Raw genomic sequence first — 18,661 nt, 5'->3', positions numbered from 1 at the left:
TCTTGCACTATTTGAATGGCCTTGAAATTTGATGTTGAATTTTGTTGCCATCTATTATCGTTGTTACGGCCATGTTTCATCCAAATGAAGCCATCTTGCACTATTTGAATGGCCTTGAAATTTGATGTTGAATTTTGTTGCCATCTATTATCGTTGTTACGGCCATGTTTCATCCAAATGAAGCCATCTTGCACTATTTGAATGGCCTTGAAATTTGATGTTGAATTTTGTTGCCATCTATTATCGTTGTTACGGCCATGTTTCATCCAAATGAAGCCATCTTGCACTATTTGAATGGCCTTGAAATTTGATGTTGAGTTTTTTGCCATCTATTATCGTTGTTACGGCCATGTTTTATCCAAATGAAGCCATCTTGCACTATTTGAATGGCCTTGAAATTTGATGTTGAATTTTGTTGCCATCTATTATCGTTGTTAACGTACTTAACAATAAGCCCCAATAGACCGTGCTCCGTAGACTGACTATCCTGCTATGGTAACAATAAGTCACTGAAAGCCAAGCTCACTTCACTAGTGGTACTGCGCCCTGACCGACAGTGGTTGTTGTGCCAAAGAAAAAAATTATCGTTGTTACGGCCATGTTTCATCCAAATGAAGCCATCTTGCACTATTTGAATGGCCTTGAAATTTGATGTTGAATTTTGTTGCCATCTATTATCGTTGTTACGGTCATGTTTCATCCAAATGAAGCCATCTTGCACTATTTGAATGGCCTTAAAATTTGATGTTGAATTTTGTTGCCATCTATTATCGTTGTTACGGCCATGTTTCATCCAAATGAAGCCATCTTGCACTATTTGAATGGCCTTGAAATTTGATGTTGAGTTTTTTTGCCATCTATTATCGTTGTTACGGCCATGTTTTATCCAAATAAAGGCATCTTGCACTAATTCATTGGCCTTGAAATTTGATGTTGAATTTTGTTGCCATCTATTATCGTTGTTACGGCCATGTTTCATCCAAATGAAGCCATCTTGCACTATTTGAATGGCCTTGAAATTTGATGTTGAGTTTTTTTGCCATCTATTATCGTTGTTACGGCCATGTTTTATCCAAATGAAGCCATCTTGCACTATTTGAATGGCCTTGAAATTTGATGTTGAATTTTTTGCCATCTATTATCGTTGTTACGGCCATGTTTCATCCAAATGAAGCCATCTTGCACTATTTGAATGGCCTTGAAATTTGATGTTGAATTTTGTTGCCATCTATTATCGTTGTTACGGCCATGTTTCATCCAAATGAAGCCATCTTGCACTATTTGAATGGCCTTGAAATTTGATGTTGAATTTTTTGCCATCTATTATCGTTGTTACGGCCATGTTTCATCCAAATGAAGCCATCTTGCACTATTTGAATGGCCTTGAAATTTGATGTTGAATTTTGTTGCCATCTATTATCGTTGTTACGGCCATGTTTCATCCAAATGAAGCCATCTTGCACTATTTGAATGGCCTTGAAATTTGATGTTGAATTTTGTTGCCATCTATTATCGTTGTTACGGCCATGTTTCATCCAAATGAAGCCATCTTGCACTATTTGAATGGCCTTGAAATTTGATGTTGAATTTTGTTGCCATCTATTATCGTTGTTACGGCCATGTTTCATCCAAATGAAGCCATCTTGCACTATTTGAATGGCCTTGAAATTTGATGTTGAGTTTTTTGCCATCTATTATCGTTGTTACGGCCATGTTTCATCCAAATGAAGCCATCTTGCACTATTTGAATGGCCTTGAAATTTGATGTTGAATTTTGTTGCCATCTATTATCGTTGTTACGGCCATGTTTCATCCAAATGAAGCCATCTTGCACTATTTCAATGGCCTTGAAATTTGATGTTGAATTTTGTTGCCATCTATTATCGTTGTTACGGCCATGTTTCATCCAAATGAAGCCATCTTGCACTATTTGAATGGCCTTGAAATTTGATGTTGAATTTTGTTGCCATCTATTATCGTTGTTACGGCCATGTTTCATCCAAATGAAGCCATCTTGCACTATTTGAATGGCCTTGAAATTTGATGTTGAATTTTTTGCCATCTATTATCGTTGTTACGGCCATGTTTCATCCAAATGAAGCCATCTTGCACTATTTGAATGGCCTTGAAATTTGATGTTGAATTTTGTTGCCATCTATTATCGTTGTTACGGCCATGTTTCATCCAAATGAAGCCATCTTGCACTATTTGAATGGCCTTGAAATTTGATGTTGAATTTTTTGCCATCTATTATCGTTGTTACGGCCATGTTTCATCCAAATGAAGCCATCTTGCACTATTTGAATGGCCTTGAAATTTGATGTTGAATTTTGTTGCCATCTATTATCGTTGTTACGGCCATGTTTCATCCAAATGAAGCCATCTTGCACTATTTCAATGGCCTTGAAATTTGATGTTGAATTTTGTTGCCATCTATTATCGTTGTTACGGCCATGTTTCATCCAAATGAAGCCATCTTGCACTATTTGAATGGCCTTGAAATTTGATGTTGAATTTTGTTGCCATCTATTATCGTTGTTACGGCCATGTTTCATCCAAATGAAGCCATCTTGCACTATTTGAATGGCCTTGAAATTTGATGTTGAATTTTGTTGCCATCTATTATCGTTGTTACGGCCATGTTTCATCCAAATGAAGCCATCTTGCACTATTTGAATGGCCTTGAAATTTGATGTTGAGTTTTTTGCCATCTATTATCGTTGTTACGGCCATGTTTCATCCAAATGAAGCCATCTTGCACTATTTCAATGGCCTTGAAATTTGATGTTGAATTTTGTTGCCATCTATTATCGTTGTTACGGCCATGTTTCATCCAAATGAAGCCATCTTGCACTATTTGAATGGCCTTGAAATTTGATGTTGAGTTTTTTTGCCATCTATTATCGTTGTTACGGCCATGTTTCATCCAAATGAAGCCATCTTGCACTATTTGAATGGCCTTGAAATTTGATGTTGAATTTTGTTGCCATCTATTATCGTTGTTAACGTACTTAACAATAAGCCCCAATAGACCGTGCTCCCATACGTAGGACTGACTATCCTGCTATGGTAACAATAAGTCACTGAAAGCCAAGCTCACTTCACTAGTGGGTACTTGGCAGGCCCTTGACCGACAGTGGTTGTTGTGCCAAAGAAAAAAATTATCGTTGTTACGGCCATGTTTCATCCAAATGAAGCCATCTTGCACTATTTGAATGGCCTTGAAATTTGATGTTGAATTTTGTTGCCATCTATTATCGTTGTTACGGCCATGTTTCATCCAAATGAAGCCATCTTGCACTATTTGAATGGCCTTGAAATTTGATGTTGAATTTTGTTGCCATCTATTATCGTTGTTACGGCCATGTTTCATCCAAATGAAGCCATCTTGCACTATTTGAATGGCCTTGAAATTTGATGTTGAATTTTGTTGCCATCTATTATCGTTGTTACGGCCATGTTTCATCCAAATGAAGCCATCTTGCACTATTTGAATGGCCTTGAAATTTGATGTTGAATTTTGTTGCCATCTATTATCGTTGTTACGGCCATGTTTCATCCAAATGAAGCCATCTTGCACTATTTGAATGGCCTTGAAATTTGATGTTGAGTTTTGCCATCTATTATCGTTGTTACGGCCATGTTTCATCCAAATGAAGCCATCTTGCACTATTTGAATGGCCTTGAAATTTGATGTTGAATTTTGTTGCCATCTATTATCGTTGTTACGGCCATGTTTCATCCAAATGAAGCCATCTTGCACTATTTGAATGGCCTTGAAATTTGATGTTGAATTTTGTTGCCATCTATTATCGTTGTTACGGCCATGTTTCATCCAAATGAAGCCATCTTGCACTATTTGAATGGCCTTGAAATTTGATGTTGAATTTTGTTGCCATCTATTATCGTTGTTACGGCCATGTTTCATCCAAATGAAGCCATCTTGCACTATTTGAATGGCCTTGAAATTTGATGTTGAATTTTGTTGCCATCTATTATCGTTGTTACGGCCATGTTTCATCCAAATGAAGCCATCTTGCACTATTTGAATGGCCTTGAAATTTGATGTTGAGTTTTTTTGCCATCTATTATCGTTGTTACGGCCATGTTTCATCCAAATGAAGCCATCTTGCACTATTTGAATGGCCTTGAAATTTGATGTTGAATTTTGTTGCCATCTATTATCGTTGTTACGGCCATGTTTCATCCAAATGAAGCCATCTTGCACTATTTGAATGGCCTTGAAATTTGATGTTGAATTTTGTTGCCATCTATTATCGTTGTTACGGCCATGTTTCATCCAAATGAAGCCATCTTGCACTATTTGAATGGCCTTGAAATTTGATGTTGAATTTTGTTGCCATCTATTATCGTTGTTACGGCCATGTTTCATCCAAATGAAGCCATCTTGCACTATTTGAATGGCCTTGAAATTTGATGTTGAATTTTGTTGCCATCTATTATCGTTGTTACGGCCATGTTTCATCCAAATGAAGCCATCTTGCACTATTTGAATGGCCTTGAAATTTGATGTTGAATTTTGTTGCCATCTATTATCGTTGTTACGGCCATGTTTCATCCAAATGAAGCCATCTTGCACTATTTGAATGGCCTTGAAATTTGATGTTGAATTTTGTTGCCATCTATTATCGTTGTTACGGCCATGTTTCATCCAAATGAAGCCATCTTGCACTATTTCAATGGCCTTGAAATTTGATGTTGAATTTTGTTGCCATCTATTATCGTTGTTACGGCCATGTTTCATCCAAATGAAGCCATCTTGCACTATTTGAATGGCCTTGAAATTTGATGTTGAGTTTTTTGCCATCTATTATCGTTGTTACGGCCATGTTTCATCCAAATGAAGCCATCTTGCACTATTTGAATGGCCTTGAAATTTGATGTTGAATTTTGTTGCCATCTATTATCGTTGTTACGGCCATGTTTCATCCAAATGAAGCCATCTTGCACTATTTGAATGGCCTTGAAATTTGATGTTGAGTTTTTTGCCATCTATTATCGTTGTTACGGCCATGTTTCATCCAAATGAAGCCATCTTGCACTATTTCAATGGCCTTGAAATTTGATGTTGAATTTTGTTGCCATCTATTATCGTTGTTACGGCCATGTTTCATCCAAATGAAGCCATCTTGCACTATTTGAATGGCCTTGAAATTTGATGTTGAATTTTGTTGCCATCTATTATCGTTGTTACGGCCATGTTTCATCCAAATGAAGCCATCTTGCACTATTTGAATGGCCTTGAAATTTGATGTTGAATTTTGTTGCCATCTATTATCGTTGTTACGGCCATGTTTCATCCAAATGAAGCCATCTTGCACTATTTGAATGGCCTTGAAATTTGATGTTGAATTTTTTGCCATCTATTATCGTTGTTACGGCCATGTTTCATCCAAATGAAGCCATCTTGCACTATTTGAATGGCCTTGAAATTTGATGTTGAATTTTGTTGCCATCTATTATCGTTGTTACGGCCATGTTTCATCCAAATGAAGCCATCTTGCACTATTTGAATGGCCTTGAAATTTGATGTTGAATTTTGTTGCCATCTATTATCGTTGTTACGGCCATGTTTCATCCAAATGAAGCCATCTTGCACTATTTCAATGGCCTTGAAATTTGATGTTGAATTTTGTTGCCATCTATTATCGTTGTTACGGCCATGTTTCATCCAAATGAAGCCATCTTGCACTATTTGAATGGCCTTGAAATTTGATGTTGAATTTTGTTGCCATCTATTATCGTTGTTACGGCCATGTTTCATCCAAATGAAGCCATCTTGCACTATTTGAATGGCCTTGAAATTTGATGTTGAATTTTGTTGCCATCTATTATCGTTGTTACGGCCATGTTTCATCCAAATGAAGCCATCTTGCACTATTTGAATGGCCTTGAAATTTGATGTTGAGTTTTTTGCCATCTATTATCGTTGTTACGGCCATGTTTCATCCAAATGAAGCCATCTTGCACTATTTGAATGGCCTTGAAATTTGATGTTGAATTTTGTTGCCATCTATTATCGTTGTTACGGCCATGTTTCATCCAAATGAAGCCATCTTGCACTATTTCAATGGCCTTGAAATTTGATGTTGAATTTTGTTGCCATCTATTATCGTTGTTACGGCCATGTTTCATCCAAATGAAGCCATCTTGCACTATTTGAATGGCCTTGAAATTTGATGTTGAATTTTGTTGCCATCTATTATCGTTGTTACGGCCATGTTTCATCCAAATGAAGCCATCTTGCACTATTTGAATGGCCTTGAAATTTGATGTTGAATTTTGTTGCCATCTATTATCGTTGTTACGGCCATGTTTCATCCAAATGAAGCCATCTTGCACTATTTGAATGGCCTTGAAATTTGATGTTGAGTTTTGTTGCCATCTATTATCGTTGTTACGGCCATGTTTCATCCAAATGAAGCCATCTTGCACTATTTGAATGGCCTTGAAATTTGATGTTGAATTTTGTTGCCATCTATTATCGTTGTTACGGCCATGTTTCATCCAAATGAAGCCATCTTGCACTATTTGAATGGCCTTGAAATTTGATGTTGAGTTTTGCCATCTATTATCGTTGTTACGGCCATGTTTCATCCAAATGAAGCCATCTTGCACTATTTGAATGGCCTTGAAATTTGATGTTGAATTTTGTTGCCATCTATTATCGTTGTTAACGTACTTAACAATAAGCCCCAATAGACCGTGCTCCCATACGTAGGACTGACTATCCTGCTATGGTAACAATAAGTCACTGAAAGCCAAGCTCACTTCACTAGTGGGTACTTGGCAGGCCCTTGACCGACAGTGGTTGTTGTGCCAAAGAAAAAAATTATCGTTGTTACGGCCATGTTTCATCCAAATGAAGCCATCTTGCACTATTTGAATGGCCTTGAAATTTGATGTTGAATTTTGTTGCCATCTATTATCGTTGTTACGGCCATGTTTCATCCAAATGAAGCCATCTTGCACTATTTGAATGGCCTTGAAATTTGATGTTGAATTTTGTTGCCATCTATTATCGTTGTTACGGCCATGTTTCATCCAAATGAAGCCATCTTGCACTATTTGAATGGCCTTGAAATTTGATGTTGAATTTTGTTGCCATCTATTATCGTTGTTACGGCCATGTTTCATCCAAATGAAGCCATCTTGCACTATTTGAATGGCCTTGAAATTTGATGTTGAATTTTGTTGCCATCTATTATCGTTGTTACGGCCATGTTTCATCCAAATGAAGCCATCTTGCACTATTTGAATGGCCTTGAAATTTGATGTTGAGTTTTTTGCCATCTATTATCGTTGTTACGGCCATGTTTCATCCAAATGAAGCCATCTTGCACTATTTGAATGGCCTTGAAATTTGATGTTGAATTTTGTTGCCATCTATTATCGTTGTTACGGCCATGTTTCATCCAAATGAAGCCATCTTGCACTATTTGAATGGCCTTGAAATTTGATGTTGAATTTTGTTGCCATCTATTATCGTTGTTACGGCCATGTTTCATCCAAATGAAGCCATCTTGCACTATTTGAATGGCCTTGAAATTTGATGTTGAATTTTGTTGCCATCTATTATCGTTGTTACGGCCATGTTTCATCCAAATGAAGCCATCTTGCACTATTTGAATGGCCTTGAAATTTGATGTTGAATTTTGTTGCCATCTATTATCGTTGTTACGGCCATGTTTCATCCAAATGAAGCCATCTTGCACTATTTGAATGGCCTTGAAATTTGATGTTGAGTTTTTTTGCCATCTATTATCGTTGTTACGGCCATGTTTCATCCAAATGAAGCCATCTTGCACTATTTGAATGGCCTTGAAATTTGATGTTGAATTTTGTTGCCATCTATTATCGTTGTTACGGCCATGTTTCATCCAAATGAAGCCATCTTGCACTAATTCAATGGCCTTGAAATTTGATGTTGAATTTTGTTGCCATCTATTATCGTTGTTACGGCCATGTTTCATCCAAATGAAGCCATCTTGCACTATTTGAATGGCCTTGAAATTTGATGTTGAATTTTGTTGCCATCTATTATCGTTGTTACGGCCATGTTTCATCCAAATGAAGCCATCTTGCACTATTTGAATGGCCTTGAAATTTGATGTTGAATTTTGTTGCCATCTATTATCGTTGTTACGGCCATGTTTCATCCAAATGAAGCCATCTTGCACTATTTGAATGGCCTTGAAATTTGATGTTGAATTTTGTTGCCATCTATTATCGTTGTTACGGCCATGTTTCATCCAAATGAAGCCATCTTGCACTATTTGAATGGCCTTGAAATTTGATGTTGAATTTTGTTGCCATCTATTATCGTTGTTACGGCCATGTTTCATCCAAATGAAGCCATCTTGCACTATTTCAATGGCCTTGAAATTTGATGTTGAATTTTGTTGCCATCTATTATCGTTGTTACGGCCATGTTTCATCCAAATGAAGCCATCTTGCACTATTTGAATGGCCTTGAAATTTGATGTTGAGTTTTGTTGCCATCTATTATCGTTGTTACGGCCATGTTTCATCCAAATGAAGCCATCTTGCACTATTTGAATGGCCTTGAAATTTGATGTTGAATTTTGTTGCCATCTATTATCGTTGTTACGGCCATGTTTCATCCAAATGAAGCCATCTTGCACTATTTGAATGTCCTTGAAATTTGATGTTGAGTTTTTTTGCCATCTATTATCGTTGTTACGGCCATGTTTCATCCAAATGAAGCCATCTTGAACTCTTTGAATGGCCTTGAAATTTGATGTTGAATTTTGTTGCCATCTATTATCGTTGTTACGGCCATGTTTCATCCAAATGAAGCCATCTTGCACTAATTCAATGGCCTTGAAATTTGATGTTGAATTTTGTTGCCATCTATTATCGTTGTTACGGCCATGTTTCATCCAAATGAAGCCATCTTGCACTATTTCAATGGCCTTGAAATTTGATGTTGAATTTTGTTGCCATCTATTATCGTTGTTACGGCCATGTTTCATCCAAATGAAGCCATCTTGCACTATTTGAATGGCCTTGAAATTTGATGTTGAGTTTTTTTGCCATCTATTATCGTTGTTACGGCCATGTTTCATCCAAATGAACCCATCTTTTGCACTATTTGAATGGCCTTGAAATTTGATGTTGAATTTTGTTGCCATCTATTATCGTTGTTACGGCCATGTTTCATCCAAATGAAGCCATCTTGCACTATTTGAATGGCCTTGAAATTTGATGTTGAGTTTTTTGCCATCTATTATCGTTGTTACGGCCATGTTTCATCCAAATGAAGCCATCTTGCACTATTTGAATGGCCTTGAAATTTGATGTTGAATTTTGTTGCCATCTATTATCGTTGTTACGGCCATGTTTCATCCAAATGAAGCCATCTTGCACTATTTCAATGGCCTTGAAATTTGATGTTGAATTTTGTTGCCATCTATTATCGTTGTTACGGCCATGTTTCATCCAAATGAAGCCATTTTTGCACTCATTTTGAATGGCCTTGAAATTTGATGTTGAATTTTGTTGCCATCTATTATCGTTGTTACGGCCATGTTTCATCCAAATGAAGCCATCTTGCACTATTTGAATGGCCTTGAAATTTGATGTTGAATTTTGTTGCCATCTATTATCGTTGTTACGGCCATGTTTCATCCAAATGAAGCCATCTTGCACTATTTGAATGGCCTTGAAATTTGATGTTGAGTTTTTTGCCATCTATTATCGTTGTTACGGCCATGTTTCATCCAAATGAAGCCATCTTGCACTATTTGAATGGCCTTGAAATTTGATGTTGAATTTTGTTGCCATCTATTATCGTTGTTACGGCCATGTTTCATCCAAATGAAGCCATCTTGCACTATTTGAATGGCCTTGAAATTTGATGTTGAGTTTTTTGCCATCTATTATCGTTGTTACGGCCATGTTTCATCCAAATGAAGCCATCTTGCACTATTTGAATGGCCTTGAAATTTGATGTTGAATTTTGTTGCCATCTATTATCGTTGTTACGGCCATGTTTCATCCAAATGAAGCCATCTTGCACTATTTGAATGGCCTTGAAATTTGATGTTGAATTTTGTTGCCATCTATTATCGTTGTTACGGCCATGTTTCATCCAAATGAAGCCATCTTGCACTATTTGAATGGCCTTGAAATTTGATGTTGAATTTTGTTGCCATCTATTATCGTTGTTACGGCCATGTTTCATCCAAATGAAGCCATCTTGCACTATTTGAATGGCCTTGAAATTTGATGTTGAATTTTGTTGCCATCTATTATCGTTGTTACGGCCATGTTTTATCCAAATAAAGGCATCTTGCACTAATTCATTGGCCTTGAAATTTGATGTTGAATTTTGTTGCCATCTATTATCGTTGTTACGGCCATGTTTCATCCAAATGAAGCCATCTTGCACTATTTGAATGGCCTTGAAATTTGATGTTGAATTTTGTTGCCATCTATTATCGTTGTTACGGCCATGTTTCATCCAAATGAAGCCATCTTGCACTATTTGAATGGCCTTGAAATTTGATGTTGAATTTTGTTGCCATCTATTATCGTTGTTACGGCCATGTTTCATCCAAATGAAGCCATCTTGCACTATTTGAATGGCCTTGAAATTTGATGTTGAATTTTGTTGCCATCTATTATCGTTGTTACGGCCATGTTTCATCCAAATGAAGCCATCTTGCACTATTTGAATGGCCTTGAAATTTGATGTTGAATTTTGTTGCCATCTATTATCGTTGTTACGGCCATGTTTCATCCAAATGAAGCCATCTTGCACTATTTGAATGGCCTTGAAATTTGATGTTGAATTTTGTTGCCATCTATTATCGTTGTTACGGCCATGTTTCATCCAAATAAAGGCATCTTGCACTATTTCAATGGCCTTGAAATTTGATGTTGAATTTTGTTGCCATCTATTATCGTTGTTACGGCCATGTTTCATCCAAATGAAGCCATCTTGCACTATTTGAATGGCCTTGAAATTTGATGTTGAGTTTTTTTGCCATCTATTATCGTTGTTACGGCCATGTTTCATCCAAATGAAGCCATCTTGCACTATTTGAATGGCCTTGAAATTTGATGTTGAATTTTGTTGCCATCTATTATCGTTGTTACGGCCATGTTTCATCCAAATGAAGCCATCTTGCACTATTTGAATGGCCTTGAAATTTGATGTTGAGTTTTTTTGCCATCTATTATCGTTGTTACGGCCATGTTTCATCCAAATGAAGCCATCTTGAAATATTTCAATGGGCTTGAAATTTGATGTTGAATTTTGTTGCCATCTATTATCGTTGTTACGGCCATGTTTCATCCAAATAAAGGCATCTTGCACTAATTCAATGGCATTGAAATTTGATGTTGAATTTTGTTGCCATCTATTATCGTTGTTACGGCCATGTTTTATCCAAATAAAGGCATCTTGCACTAATTCATTGGCCTTGAAATTTGATGTTGAATTTTGTTGCCATCTATTATCGTTGTTACGGCCATGTTTCATCCAAATGAAGCCATCTTGCACTATTTGAATGGCCTTGAAATTTGATGTTGAGTTTTTTTGCCATCTATTATCGTTGTTACGGCCATGTTTCATCCAAATGAACCCATCTTGCACTATTTGAATGGCCTTGAAATTTGATGTTGAATTTTGTTGCCATCTATTATCGTTGTTACGGCCATGTTTCATCCAAATGAAGCCATCTTGCACTATTTGAATGGCCTTGAAATTTGATGTTGAGTTTTTTTGCCATCTATTATCGTTGTTACGGCCATGTTTCATCCAAATGAAGCCATCTTGCACTATTTGAATGGCCTTGAAATTTGATGTTGAATTTTGTTGCCATCTATTATCGTTGTTACGGCCATGTTTCATCCAAATAAAGGCATCTTGCACTAATTCATTGGCCTTGAAATTTGATGTTGAATTTTGTTGCCATCTATTATCGTTGTTACGGCCATGTTTCATCCAAATGAAGCCATTTTGCACTATTTGAATGGCCTTGAAATTTGATGTTGAATTTTGTTGCCATCTATTATCGTTGTTACGGCCATGTTTCATCCAAATGAAGCCATCTTGCACTATTTGAATGGCCTTGAAATTTGATGTTGAATTTTGTTGCCATCTATTATCGTTGTTACGGCCATGTTTCATCCAAATGAAGCCATCTTGCACTATTTGAATGGCCTTGAAATTTGATGTTGAGTTTTTTGCCATCTATTATCGTTGTTACGGCCATGTTTTATCCAAATAAAAGGCATCTTGCACTAATTCATTGGCCTTGAAATTTGATGTTGAATTTTGTTGCCATCTATTATCGTTGTTACGGCCATGTTTCATCCAAATGAAGCCATCTTGCACTATTTGAATGGCCTTGAAATTTGATGTTGAGTTTTTTTGCCATCTATTATCGTTGTTACGGCCATGTTTTATCCAAATGAAGCCATCTTGCACTATTTGAATGGCCTTGAAATTTGATGTTGAATTTTGTTGCCATCTATTATCGTTGTTAACGTACTTAACAATAAGCCCCAAATAGACCGTGCTCCCATACGTAGGACTGACTATCCTGTTATGGTAACAATAAGTCACTGAAAGCCAAGCTCACTTCACTAGTGGGTACTTGGCAGGCCCTTGACCGACAGTGGTTGTTGTGCCAAAGAAAAAAGAAATTATCGTTGTTACGGCCATGTTTCATCCAAATGAAGCCATCTTGCACTATTTGAATGGCCTTGAAATTTGATGTTGAATTTTGTTGCCATCTATTATCGTTGTTACGGCCATGTTTATCCAAATGAAGCCATCTTGCACTATTTGAATGGCCTTAAAATTTGATGTTGAATTTTGTTGCCATCTATTATCGTTGTTACGGCCATGTTTCATCCAAATGAAGCCATCTTGCACTATTTGAATGGCCTTGAAATTTGATGTTGAATTTTGTTGCCATCTATTATCGTTGTTACGGCCATGTTTTATCCAAATGAAGCCATCTTGCACTATTTGAATGGCCTTGAAATTTGATGTTGAATTTTGTTGCCATCTATTATCGTTGTTACGGCCATGTTTCATCCAAATGAAGCCATCTTGCACTATTTGAATGGCCTTGAAATTTGATGTTGAGTTTGTTGCCATCTATTATCGTTGTTACGGCCATGTTTCATCCAAATGAAGCCATCTTGAACTATTTGTAATGGCCTTGAAATTTGATGTTGAATTTTGTTGCCATCTATTATCGTTGTTACGGCCATGTTTCATCCAAATAAAGGCATCTTGCACTAATTCAAGCATTGAAATTTGATGTTGAATTTTGTTGCCATCTATTATCGTTGTTACGGCCATGTTTCATCCAAATGAAGCCATCTTGCACTATTTGAATGGCCTTGAAATTTGATGTTGAATTTTGTTGCCATCTATTATCGTTGTTACGGCCATGTTTTATCCAAATGAAGCCATCTTGCACTATTTGAATGGCCTTAAAATTTGATGTTGAATTTTGTTGCCATCTATTATCGTTGTTACGGCCATGTTTCATCCAAATGAAGCCATCTTGCACTATTTGAATGGCCTTGAAATTTGATGTTGAATTTTGTTGCCATCTATTATCGTTGTTACGGCTATGTTTTATCCAAATGAAGCCATCTTGCACTATTTGAATGGCCTTAAAATTTGATGTTGAATTTTGTTGCCATCTATTATCGTTGTTACGGCCATGTTTTATCCAAATAAAGGCATCTTGCACTAATTCATTGGCCTTGAAATTTGATGTTGAATTTTGTTGCCATCTATTATCGTTGTTACGGCCATGTTTCATCCAAATGAAGCCATCTTGCACTATTTGAATGGCCTTGAAATTTGATGTTGAGTTTGTTTCCATCTATTATCGTTGTTACGGCCATGTTTCATCCAAATGAACCCATCTTGAACTATTTCAATGGTCTTGAAATTTGATGTTGAATTTTGTTGCCATCTATTATCGTTGTTACGGCCATGTTTCATCCAAATGAAGCCATCTTGCACTAATTCATTGGCCTTGAAATTTGATGTTGAATTTTGTTGCCATCTATTATCGTTGTTACGGCCATGTTTTATCCAAATGAAGCCATCTTGCACTATTTGAATGGCCTTGAAATTTGATTTTGAATTTTGTTGCCATCTATTATCGTTGTTAACGTACTTAACAACATGCCCGTCATGGGTTCAAGCCCCGAATAGACCGTGCTCCCATACGTAGGACTGACTATCCTGCTATGGTAACAATAAGTCACTGAAAGCCAAGCTCACTTCACTAGTGGGTACTTGGCAGGCCCTTGACCGACAGTGGTTGTTGTGCCAAAGCAAAAAATTATCGTTGTTACGGCCATGTTACATCCAAATAAAGGCATCTTGCACTAATTCAATGGCCTTGAAATTTGATGTTGAATTTTGTTGCCATCTATTATCGTTGTTACGGCCATGTTTCATCCAAATGAAGCCATCTTGCACTATTTGAATGGCCTTGAAATTTGATGTTGAATTTTGTTGCCATCTATTATCGTTGTTACGGCCATGTTTCATCCAAATGAAGCCATCTTGCACTATTTGAATGGCCTTGAAATTTGATGTTGAATTTTGTTGCCATCTATTATCGTTGTTACGGCCATGTTTCATCCAAATGAAGCCATCTTGCACTATTTGAATGGCCTTGAAATTTGATGTTGAGTTTTTTGCCATCTATTATCGTTGTTACGGCCATGTTTCATCCAAATGAACCCCATCTTGCACTATTTGAATGGCCTTGAAATTTGATGTTGAGTTTTTTGCCATCTATTATCGTTGTTACGGCCATGTTTCATCCAAATGAAGCCATCTTGCACTATTTGAATGGCCTTGAAATTTGATGTTGAATTTTGTTGCCATCTATTATCGTTGTTACGGCCATGTTTCATCCAAATGAAGCCATCTTGCACTATTTCAATGGCCTTGAAATTTGATGTTGAATTTTGTTGCCATCTATTATCGTTGTTACGGCCATGTTTCATCCAAATGAAGCCATCTTGCACTATTTGAATGGCCTTGAAATTTGATGTTGAATTTTGTTGCCATCTATTATCGTTGTTAACGTACTTAACAACATGCCCGTCATGGGTTCAAGCCCCGAATAGACCGTGCTCCCATACGTAGGACTGACTATCCTGCTATGGTAACAATAAGTCACTGAAAGCCAAGCTCACTTCACTAGTGGGTACTTGGCAGGCCCTTGACCGACAGTGGTTGTTGTGCCAAAGCAAAAAATTATCGTTGTTACGGCCATGTTTCATCCAAATAAAGGCATCTTGCACTAATTCAATGGCCTTGAAATTTGAAGTTGACTTTTGTTGCCATCTATTATCGTTGTTACGGCCATGTTTCATCCAAATGAAGCCATCTTGCACTATTTGAATGGCCTTGAAATTTGATGTTGAATTTTGTTGCCATCTATTATCGTTGTTACGGCCATGTTTCATCCAAATGAAGCCATTTTGCACTATTTGAATGGCCTTGAAATTTGATGTTGAATTTTGTTGCCATCTATTATCGTTGTTACGGCCATGTTTCATCCAAATGAAGCCATCTTGCACTATTTGAATGGCCTTGAAATTTGATGTTGAATTTTGTTGCCATCTATTATCGTTGTTACGGCCATGTTTCATCCAAATGAAGCCATTTTGCACTATTTCAATGGCCTTGAAATTTGATGTTGAGTTTGTTGCCATCTATTATCGTTGTTACGGCCATGTTTCATCCAAATGAAGCCATCTTGCACTATTTGAATGGCCTTGAAATTTGATGTTGAATTTTGTTGCCATCTATTATCGTTGTTAACGTACTTAACAACATGCCCGTTATGTGTTCAAGCCCTAAATAGACCGTGCTCCCATACGTAGGACTGACTATCCTGTTATGGTAACAATAAGTCACTGAAAGCCAAGCTCACTTCACTAGTGGGTAATTTCAGGCCCTTGACCGACAGTGGTTGTTGTGCCAAAGAAAAAATTATCGTTGTTACGGCCATGTTACATCCAAATAAAGGCATCTTGCACTAATTCAATGGCCTTGAAATTTGATGTTGAGTTTTTTGCCATCTATTATCGTTGTTACGGCCATGTTTCATCCAAATGAAGCCATCTTGCACTAATTCAATGGCCTTGAAATTTGATGTTGAATTTTGTTGCCATCTATTATCGTTGTTACGGCCATGTTTCATCCAAATGAAGCCATCTTGCACTATTTGAATGGCCTTGAAATTTGATGTTGAATTTTGTTGCCATCTATTATCGTTGTTACGGCCATGTTTCATCCAAATGAAGCCATCTTGCACTATTTGAATGGCCTTGAAATTTGATGTTGAATTTTGTTGCCATCTATTATCGTTGTTACGGCCATGTTTTATCCAAATGAAGTCATATTGCACTATTTGAATGGCCTTGAAATTTGATGTTGAATTTTGTTGCCATCTATTATCGTTGTTACGGCCATGTTTCATCCAAATGAAGCCATCTTGCACTATTTGAATGGCCTTGAAATTTGATGTTGAATTTTGTTGCCATCTATTATCGTTGTTTCGGCCATGTTTCATCCAAATGAAGCCATCTTGCACTATTTGAATGGCCTTGAAATTTGATGTTGAATTTTGTTGCCATCTATTATCGTTGTTAACGTACTTAACAACATGCCCGTCATGGGTTCAAGCCCCGAATAGACCGTGCTCCCATACGTAGGACTGACTATCCTGCTATGGTAACAATAAGTCACTGAAAGCCAAGCTCACTTCACTGGTGAGTACTTGGTGGGCCCTTAACCGACAGTGGTTGTTGTGCCAAAGAAAAAAATTATCGTTGTTACGGCCATGTTACATCCAAATAAAGGCATCTTGCACTAATTCAATGGCCTTGAAATTTGATGTTGAATTTTGTTGCCATCTATTATCGTTGTTACGGCCATGTTTCATCCAAATGAAGCCATCTTGCACTATTTGAATGGCCTTGAAATTTGATGTTGAATTTTGTTGCCATCTATTATCGTTGTTACGGCCATGTTTATCCAAATGAAGCCATCTTGCACTATTTCAATGGCCTTAAAATTTGATGTTGAATTTTGTTGCCATCTATTATCGTTGTTACGGCCATGTTTCATCCCAAAGAGGCATCTTGCACTATTTGAATGGCCTTGAAATTTGATGCTGAATTTTGTTGCCATCTATTATCGTTGTTACGGCCATGTTTTATCTAAATGAAGCCATCTTGCACTATTTCAATGGCCTTGAAATTTGATGTTGAGTTTGTTGCCATCTATTATCGTTGTTACGGCCATGTTACATCCAAATAAAGGCATCTTGCACTAATTCAATGGCCTTGAAATTTAATGTTGAATTTTGTTGCCATCTATTATCGTTGTTACGGCCATGTTTCATCCAAATGAAGCCATCTTGCACTATTTGAATGGCCTTGAAATTTGTTGTTTAATTTTGTTGCCATCTATTATCGTTGTTACGGCCATGTTTCATCCAAATGAAGCCATCTTGCACTAATTCAATGGACTTGAAATTTGATGTTGAGTTTTTTGCCATCTATTATCGTTGTTACGGCCATGTTTCATCCAAATGAAGCCATCTTGCACTAATTCAATGGACTTGAAATTTGATGTTGAGTTTTTTTGCCATCTATTATCGTTGTTACGGCCATGTTTCATCCAAATGAAGCCATCTTGCACTATTTGAATGGCCTTGAAATTTGATGTTGAGTTTTTTTGCCATCTATTATCGTTGTTACGGCCATGTTTCATCCAAATGAAGCCATCTTGCACTATTTGAATGGCCTTGAAATTTGATGTTGAATTTTGTTGCCATCTATTATCGTTGTTACGGCCATGTTTCATCCAAATGAAGCCATCTTGAACTATATCAATGGCCTTGAAATTTGATGTTGAATTTTGTTGCCATCTATTATCGTTGTTACGGCCATGTTTCATCCAAATGAAGCCATCTTGCACTATTTGAATGGCCTTGAAATTTGATGTTGAGTTTTTTTGCCATCTATTATCGTTGTTACGGCCATGTTTCATCCAAATAAAGCCATCTTGCACTATTTGAATGGCCTTGAAATTTGATGTTGAATTTTGTTGCCATCTATTATCGTTGTTACGGCCATGTTTCATCCAAATGAAGCCATCTTGCACTATTTCAATGGCCTTGAAATTTGATGTTGAGTTTTGTTGCCATCTATTATCGTTGTTACGGCCATGTTTCATCCAAATGAAGCCATCTTGCACTATTTCAATGGCCTTGAAATTTGATGTTGAATTTTGTTGCCATCTATTATCGTTGTTACGGCTATGTTTCATCCAAATGAAGCCATAATGGCACTATTTGAATGGCCTTGAAATTTGTTGTTTAATTTTGTTGCCATCTATTATCGTTGTTACGGCCATGTTACATCCAAATGAAGCCATCTTGCACTAATTCAATGGACTTTGAAATTTGATGTTGAGTTTTGTTGCCATCTATTATCGTTGTTACGGCCATGTTTCATCCAAATGAAGCCATCTTGCACTATTTGAATGGCCTTGAAATTTGATGTTGAATTTTGTTGCCATCTATTATCGTTGTTACGGCCATGT

The sequence above is a fragment of the Anopheles arabiensis genome, unplaced genomic scaffold, assembly GCF_016920715.1.
Source record: "Anopheles arabiensis isolate DONGOLA unplaced genomic scaffold, AaraD3 Autosomal_pericentromeric_contig0004, whole genome shotgun sequence".
Taxonomy (NCBI): domain Eukaryota; kingdom Metazoa; phylum Arthropoda; class Insecta; order Diptera; family Culicidae; genus Anopheles; species Anopheles arabiensis.
The sequence above is the reverse complement of the archived record's forward strand: the minus strand, read 5'-3'. Positions refer to the sequence as shown.